Source organism: Arachis ipaensis, chromosome B04 (genome assembly GCF_000816755.2).
Source record: "Arachis ipaensis cultivar K30076 chromosome B04, Araip1.1, whole genome shotgun sequence".
Taxonomy (NCBI): domain Eukaryota; kingdom Viridiplantae; phylum Streptophyta; class Magnoliopsida; order Fabales; family Fabaceae; genus Arachis; species Arachis ipaensis.
The window spans coordinates 11,030,713-11,039,773 of record NC_029788.2 but is presented as its reverse complement, the minus strand read 5'-3'; positions in this window follow the sequence as shown (position 1 = coordinate 11,039,773).

Below are 9,061 nucleotides of genomic sequence, written 5' to 3'. Positions count from 1 at the left end.
GAGGGAGGGGGGAAGGAAAAGGGGAAGGGAGAGGGGGAAGGGGAAGGGGGGACGGCGCCAGCGAAGCTTGGAGCCGCCATCGCGAGCTAGGGAGAGAGCTTCTGCTTCTGCACCGTCGCTCCTCCCCACCGCGTTTTTGCCGCTCCTCCCCGTCGCGTTCTCGCCGCTGTTACTCCCTATTTCTGCTTCGGCCTCTGTTTTTGCTTCTGCTTCTGCTGTTTGCTTCGGCTTTTGCTTCTTGCTTCGGCTTCTGCTCCTTGCTTTGGTCTCTACTTTCTGCTTCTACTTGAGCTTCTGCTTGAGTTTCTACTTTTTCTTCTTGTGCTTTTGTGACTGCTTCTGCTTCTACTTTTAATTCTGATTTTGATTTGTTGTTTTCTTATTTTATTGTTGTTGTGTGTTGATTTGGTTGTTGAATTTGTTGAATTTGTGTTGATTTGTTGATTTATTGAATTTCTGATTCTTTGATTTATTGAATTTGTGTTGATTTCATTGATGTTGTTATTCTTGGTGGTGGAGGTAAAGGTGCTGGTGGTGATGGAGGTAAAGGTACTGGCGGTGGTGGAGGGTATTTTTGTCCGGAAAAAAGTTAAAAGGACGATTTTAATACGAAATAAAACGTTAAGGACGATTCTAAATCAAAAATTACATTGGGGACAATTTCGCTTCTGACCCTCAACGTTAGGGATCAAAACAATACTTAATATAACATAATATTGAAATAAATTTAAAACATATATATATCTTTTTTAGTTCCCTTAGGGTGCACACGGCACGGGTGAAGCCGAATTCAGGCCGGACCAGACCATACACACTCCTATAGAGAAGTTTTAATTAAGGTTGTGGCCACGATGATTTCTTTTTACACTCTAAGCTGTTTCAAACTACCAGAAACTCTCCTTGAAAAAATTCAAAGAGCCATCCTATAATTTTTTGTGGGGACAAAAGGAGTTTGAACGGAGAATGCACTAGATTGATTGGAGAATTACTTGCAAACTAAAAAATCAAGGAGGACTAAACTTCAAATACCTTAAAGCCTTTAATCTGGTGATGTTAGCAAAGCAAGGATGGCGTCTACTCTCCAGGCCAAACTCTCTTATCAGTAAAGTTTACCAAAGTAAGTATTATTATCGGAATTCTGGTTTCCTAAGAGCAGAAACAGGTACAAATCCTTCCTGGAGTTGGCATAATATAATGGAAGGAAAGAAAGTCTTAAAGAAAAATTCTCTGAAAAGTAGGCAGAGGTCTATCTATTCAAATTAGGGAGGATTCATAGGTCAGAGACTATGTAGCTATCACTCCTAATCTCTCACAACATACAGAAGAAAGACCAGGAAATTGCTACAGTGATCCTCAACACACATATACATGAAATCGAAGATAGAGTTACCTAGATGAAAGAAAAAGGTAGTAGTTTCACTATGAACTCAACATACAGAATAAGCTTCCAATTTTTTCACCCACCTTTAGAATACTTGTCAGAGCAGTACCAACACAAAGCATTATGCTCTAATTTGTGAAAAATAAACTGTCATTCAAAAATTAAGAATTGTCTTTGGAAGATTATGCATGAGGGACTACCTGTTCTTCAGAAGATCCAATCCTGAATTTAATCAGTAAATCCAATCTACCGGCGGTGCAACCAAGTTGAGGAATCAACCTTTCATTGTTTCTAAAAGTGCACAGAATCGAAGGATGTTTAGCAAACAACAAATCTGTCAACACCAAATATATATGTTATTTCCAATTTCTTAAAAGAAAAAATCTTTCAACTTGATTATCAATATATATATGTTATTTCCAATTTCTTAAAAGAAAAAATCTTTCAACTTGATTATCTATTATTGGACCATTTCTTTTGAGAGAACGGATACTCTGAATGCAAATCAAAGGTGCTGTAGTGTATGCGTAATCAAACATTATATGATATCTATTATGAAGTAACACGTCAGTGGATAAAAATAATGACCAAATAGAAGCTAAAATAATAAGGTTAATTAAATTGATAAAATTACCTTTAAAAATATTAAAATGATAAAAATATTTTCAAAAAAATAAAAAAATATAATAGAAATAATTAAAAATATCATCTTGTCATTTTGTATAAGTAGTAAATTATTTTATGGGGTAAGTACGATTTTGGTCCCTTAAGTTTAGTGACAGAATCGAATTCGTCCCTCTTGTTATTTTGCAATTAAAATCGTCCTTAATGTTGCATTTGTATTTAACTTCGTCCTTTGTAATTATCAACCAAAGATTAAATTGATGTATTCAATGGCAAATAAGTTACACTTTAGTTCACCAATGAGTAATAACTCAAATGGCATAATCTCCTCATACTCAATTAAGAGGTTGTGGGTTCGAGTCTCCTATCTTTGATAAAAAAAAAAGATAAATTTAAATTATTTTTTATTTTTTTAACATTACCGTTTATAATTTTATCAGGCCTGCTACACATACAAGCAATAAGGCCTTACAAGTGATACAAGCCCCTAGCCCACAAACATTCCACACGCGCACTGAATTATATTGAATGGAGCGTAACATTCACGCGCTCCACTCAAACGGTTACGCTTCGCGTAAACCGCCCCTTAATGGCAGACTCTTCCATTTCTTCCACTTCTCAAAGCCATTCAGAGAAAAAGCAAACGTTCCATTTTCGAGCATCATTCGATACTGAAGATATACAACTCGTCGCTAAGATTCGAAAATTCCATCAACACAACATAGAACTCTCGATCAAGAATCTCCAGAGAAAACAAAGGTATAATACTCAAGGTACGTTAAATTACCATTCCTGTATATTTTTCACATTTCGAAATTGAAGAACTAGGTTTTACTGTTCTTCTACGTTGTTGTACGTTTTACTATTCTTCTTGCTCTACGTATACTGTAATAGTCAGCAGTTGCAACTGTTCTTATATTTGCTTGTCCATGGGTGTATATTGCTTGACCTTGTATATTGATGCATGTTTGAGTGATATCTGACTGATATATATGGGTGTATCTGAATCATATCTATGGGTGTATCTTACTGATATCTATGGGTGTATCTGACTCATATATATGGGTGTATCTTACTGATATCTATGTGTGTATTTTTCATTTCAGAAAAAATGGCAGCGAGAAATCAAGCTGAAAAAAATGTAAGAACAAATATATGTCTTAGATGAAATCAGTTTTATATAATAGAAACATATCTGACTATAATTTTATTTTAGTTTACAGCAAACCAAAGACCTTAAGTGTGCAACACATTTGTTAAGTGATAAATTCAGAAACATGAGTGAGGAGAAGAAAACGATTGTGAGGGATTTGGGATTCGGTGGTTTGATGCACATCCCACCACTAAGGGTGCATCATCAAGTGTTAAGGGAGCTGGCTAACAACTTCAAATTAGGGGAGAACATACTGAAAACCAGATACGGTTCTTTTAAAATAACACAAAAAAAAAAGGTGATGCGCTTGGCATCAACGCAACAGGTAACTCGCTAAAAATTATAACTGTATATTAACTGATGCTTGGGTGTATTTTAGTTGATGCTTGGGTGTATTTGAACTGGTTTTCATACTATGTTGTTTTCCTTTTTGTAGGAGATCTATTTCCTCAGAAAGTCGATTATAAGAAACGTTTTGAGGATGACAAAGAAATTTTTAGAAGATTCCAGGGTAAGACCCTCAAAAGTCTTATAGATGAGATGATGGATATTGGCGTTGGTAACGAAGAGGATCGCCTAATGTTCAAGAGGATTTTCATTCTCTATATACAGATGGCGTTCCTTTTACCAACGACAATAAACAAAATCTCGCATGTGCACCTGGCCCCAATTTTTGAGATGGACACCATAACAGAGCGAAACTGGGGAGGGCATGTTTTGAGTTTTATCGTCAAGGACATAACCGACTACAAGGAGAAAAAGAAAAAGGCAATTGATGGCTGCCTCTTTGCCCTGATGATAATTTACTTTCATCTTTCTAAAAATAAAGGCAAGAAGAGGGCTGAAAGACCGCCAAAACCCTGGATTGCCAACTGGAGTAAGGAGCAGTTGGATGAAAGAATGACGGCGGAAAGAGAGGAAAATATGGTAAGTGAACATAATATGTTGGGTGTATTTTATTTACCTGAATGCTGCTAACTAAAATATCTAATGTTTCAGGGGATTGTAAAGATGGTGCAAACAAGAGAGAAAATGAAAAAAATAGAGAAAAAAGAAAAAAAATAAGAAATAAAAAAAACAAAAAAAAAGGAAGGCAAGTTCAACATCGTCTTCGGAGAAAGAAACAACTGATAGTGACAGTTCTACCTCTGAGTCTGAGACTCAAGAAGACTCAGAGGATTCACCAAGAAAATAACCTAGTAAAAAGGAGAAAAAGTAAGTACCATACTTGGGTGTATTTTCTTTATCGAGTTGGGTGTATTTTGTGAAACCATTTGGGTGTATTTTGTTTATGAAGTTGGGTGTATGTTGTTTATTATGTTGGGTGTATTTCGTTTGTTGTGTTGGGTGTATATTGTCCATTCAGTTGGTTATATCTTGTGCATTCATTTGGGTGTATTTTATATCTTTAGTATGTTTTTAAGGGATATGTAATTTCAAGAATTAGAGCATATGCCGGCGGGGCACCTCTAAAGAAAAAGGAGAATGAGTTGAAAATTAAAGTAACATACGTTAATATCTCAGGCCAAAAATCAAGGTATAAATTTATGACTCTGAACATTAAACTTTCCTAAATGAGATTTGTAATTTATTTTCTTCATTTTCAGCTATGACTGTGCTATTTACGTTATGAAGTGGCTTGAGTTAATTGCGCCCGAAAACATTAAAAGGGCGAAGTATGAATGGGATAATTGGCCACAGGTAACTGTCTTTAAAACTATATAACTCTGTATTACTTTACTGAATTAATATTGTTGCTTAAACAGAATATACTTTTTAATTGTAGGACGAGGTGGACAATATGAAGGAAAATATCAAGGCAGATCTAAACACAAATTATAAACTTTTACACCGAACGGAAGTTTAATATACACCCAAGATTGCTTAAATATACACCCAAACTGTCTGTGTTGTTAAACTGTCTGTGCTGTATTCAAAAGCTCTGTATTACAGGTGGTAAAATATGAAGGAAAACATCAAGGCAGATCTAAACACAAATTATAAACTTTTACACCGAACGAAAGTTTAATATACACCCAAGATTGCTTAAATATACACCCAAACTGTCTGTGTTGTTAAACTGTCTGTGCTGTATTCAAAATGTATGAATTACAGGTACTATAATATGAAGAAAAACATCAAATCAAATATACACCCATAACCTGCAATTTTTTACACCCGAAGAAAGTTGAATATACACCCTGAGATCTACCCCCCCTGATGCTTTGAGCCTAAAACCCTGAACCCTAAACACTTAAAACCTAAACCCTTACTCCTAACCTGTAAACCCTAAAAACCTAAACCCTAAATATATGTATCTATATGTAAAATGTGAATCACAAGAAAATTTACAAAAATACACCCAAAAGAACAGTGCTTTTACACCCATATTCTGTAACTATACACCCAAAGAGTTATCCCCTGCTGCTGGTACCCTGAACTGATAATTCATAGCATGTCCTTGATATTGGCTGAAATTTGAATGCACCACTGATGCAGCATCAAACAAGTTTATCTGAATATAACAAACTCACATATTAGCTAAACTATTAACGAGAAAAATAAACCTAATCACCACAAATTTAAAGAACATTACTTTTACCTCGCTTAAAACTTTCGTTTTCTTCTTCTTTGTGGCATTTGCAATCTGTTTGTCCAACTTTGAACCTAGCCTATTTTTTGGACGTCCTCTTGTTCGAATCCTTGGCGGGCTTTGAAGCTCGTTAACGGATTCCAAGTTGGCATCTTCGTGGGATAAAGAACATGTCCCCTTCCTTTTGGCTTTTAATGATTCCATCTCAGCCATGACGTTATCGTACGCACGGTGCAGAATTGCAGTCAGCTCCTCCGATTCGGATGCAAATTCGCAAATATTTTGCGAACGAAAAACCAATTGGTCAAACCTCTTGCTTCTTGGCTCCAACAGTGGCTTGTCGTGGCTGCTCTTGATGTGTGTGTGTCGCCTCTTTACCTTCTTGCTCCATAGTTCCAGTATATATCTAGGTGACACTTGGCTTACTCGTTCAAAACTTAACACGCTTAGTACGTGACGGCATAGTATCCCTCTTGACTCGAATAATAAGCATTGGCATTTTACCTCGGTTGCTACTGAGTCATAAGTAACCACAAACTTGTTGAATATTGAGTTGGAAACTTGTTCTCCGACTTCGTATACTGAATAGCCTAGAGCGGAATTCGTTAATCTGGTGATGCAATTCGCCTTTCCTCTAAATTGCGCTTGGACTTCCTTAAACTTTTGATGAGTATACACATCTTGAAACTGAGCTTCAATGGAGGATTTGGTTGCACACGGTATGACCGTATGAAAATCTGCAGCATCTGATTCTCTCTCTGCTTGCTCCCTGCTTCCGAGGCAATTATCGTATTGTTTGATGAACTGAATAAGCGAGCTGTTCCGGGTGATAAACTTGTTAAAAAATGAATGCATGCTCTCGCTCCTTTGTGTGCTTCTCATCCCTGCCCAGAAGTGGTGATCCAGATAGATAGGAACCCATATATGACAGTCTTCATACAGATCTGCAGAATAAACACAGACTATAAATACACTCGAAAAAACATGCAATTTACACCTCTGCTGCAGATTTTTAACAAACATTACCTGAAAGCCACTTGTTGTCCATAAGACCAAAATTAAGCAGAAAATCATTCCAATTCCTATAACAGGGGCAGTTTGTTACCTGTTTGTATTGTAGGTGGTGTCAAATGAAATAACATCTCTGAAATACTCAAAGGCAGCTCTACTTCTTGCATCGGCCCAAAAAGCCAGCTTAATCGATTGATCCTCCTCGATTTCAAGCTCAAAAAAGAAATTCTGATTCTTCTTTTTCATTCTTAACAAATATTTCCCGAATTCCTTTGCATCTTCTTGTTCGGAAACATTCCGCACTTCCCTGGTAATGTAATTCCTCACATCCTTTTCGATAAAATTTAACTTGCGGTGACCCCCGGCAGCCGCAACAAATGATTGATAGGTTTTGCTTGGTCTGATACCGGCCTCCTCGTTATTCTCTATTGTACGACGAATGGACATGCTTAGTTCCCTGTGCTGTTTGAGCATCTCTGCTTTACTTGGACAGCAGAGGTGTGAATGATCTAGCACAACCTTTGAAATGATCCAAGCACCGACATCTTTCAATGTGTGTATATAAATTCTTGCAGGACAGTTTAAACCGGCTGTCGGATTGGTCTTCTTGGTTGGAGATATTTTAGATTTCTATTTTTCCTCTCTGCTACATGTAATCAATTGATTCTTAATCTCGTTTTCCTTCCTATTTGTGCTCTGAACTCTTGTAGAAAAACCTGCAGCCTTGGCGTAATTCCTGTAAAATTTTCCAGCATCTTCAAGGGTGGTAAAGGTCATTCCAACCTTCGGAACAAACTGGTCATCAACAACAGAGAGAGGCTGCAGAATACACTATGTCAAAAACTAAAAATACACCCAATCATGTCTGATATAATACACCCGAACCGCAACAACTCAACTATAATGACAAAAAAAAAAAACCATAAACTGTAAATACACAGGCTGCAGAATACACCATGTCAAAAACTAAAAACACACCCAATCATGTCTGATATAATACACCCGAACAACAACAACTCAGTTAAAATAACAGAAAAAGCAGTAAACTGTAAATACACCCACACTTTCCGCAAAAATACACCCAAAAAAGTTCTGATATACACCCAAGCGTCTGCTATAAATTCCAGATAATTAATCAAAACTAATACATTACATTCAATTCACAGATTTATCTTCATGCGTTATTTTGACAATCAATGTTCACGAATTATTCACCTACACAATGCTATACAAATTACTGCAACAAAATTCATAGTAATCCTATGTAAATCAAACCTCAGGAACTTCGTTAGATTCAAATTCATAATCCACTTCGCCTGGATTCAGCTGACAATCTGAGGTTGAATCATCCATTATCTTCAAAACGAGTTCAAACTTTGATTTCAGAAAACAAAAAATCAAATAGAAAACGAAGCTGGAGTTACAGAGAGAGGAACTAACGTAAATGACGAAGAAGAAACGAGTGAGAAAGGAGGGGAAAAGAACGATCGAAGAAACCAGGGAAAGTTTCGCGAGAAAAAGAACAAACAAATCTGCAAATAACGAAAACGAAGAAGGAAACAAATCTTTTAAATTTAGTAGTTAGATATATGCGGGATCTCTATATAGCGCGTGTATACAACGTAACCCCTGAAACGCATTTTGGGATTTTATTTGTTAATGAACTTATAAAACATACAAATCATTAGAGCTTGTATGTGGAACTTTTCTGTAATTTTATATCAACTTAAAATTTTAATTAGCACTTTTTACGTCAGTGACCAATTAGTATAACCAAAAATAAATGAGAGGAACGTAGGTCAGACACCAACCGACAAGAGAAAAAATAAGGGTCACAAGATTTAGTTAGCATTTGGAAAGCTGAGAGCTCCGCGGCTGTCACGCTTCCACACCAATTACAAAACTATATCACACATATTTCAGCCAATACCCACTACCCCTCAAATATCCACATCAAATTTCCATTAAAGTAATGCTAACTTAACAGATTTCTCTGCCACATTCACCACATGCCCAATTGCCCATATGATCAATAAAAAACTGTGATATTTTTTATAATGTACAAAAAATGTTTAAAAAGTTATGTAAGTATCCTTTCTCATATAAATATGATTCCTATTAGACACTAAAACGAACCAATAATAATATAATTTCGTTACGTAACCAATAAAGATTCTACCAACTTCTGCCAACTATTGTTTATGGCTGTGTTTAATGAAAGTATTTTTATAGATATGTATAGTGAAAATGTCTTTTTTTATGTTTATGTCTAATCAAAATATCTTTGTGAATGTGTCTC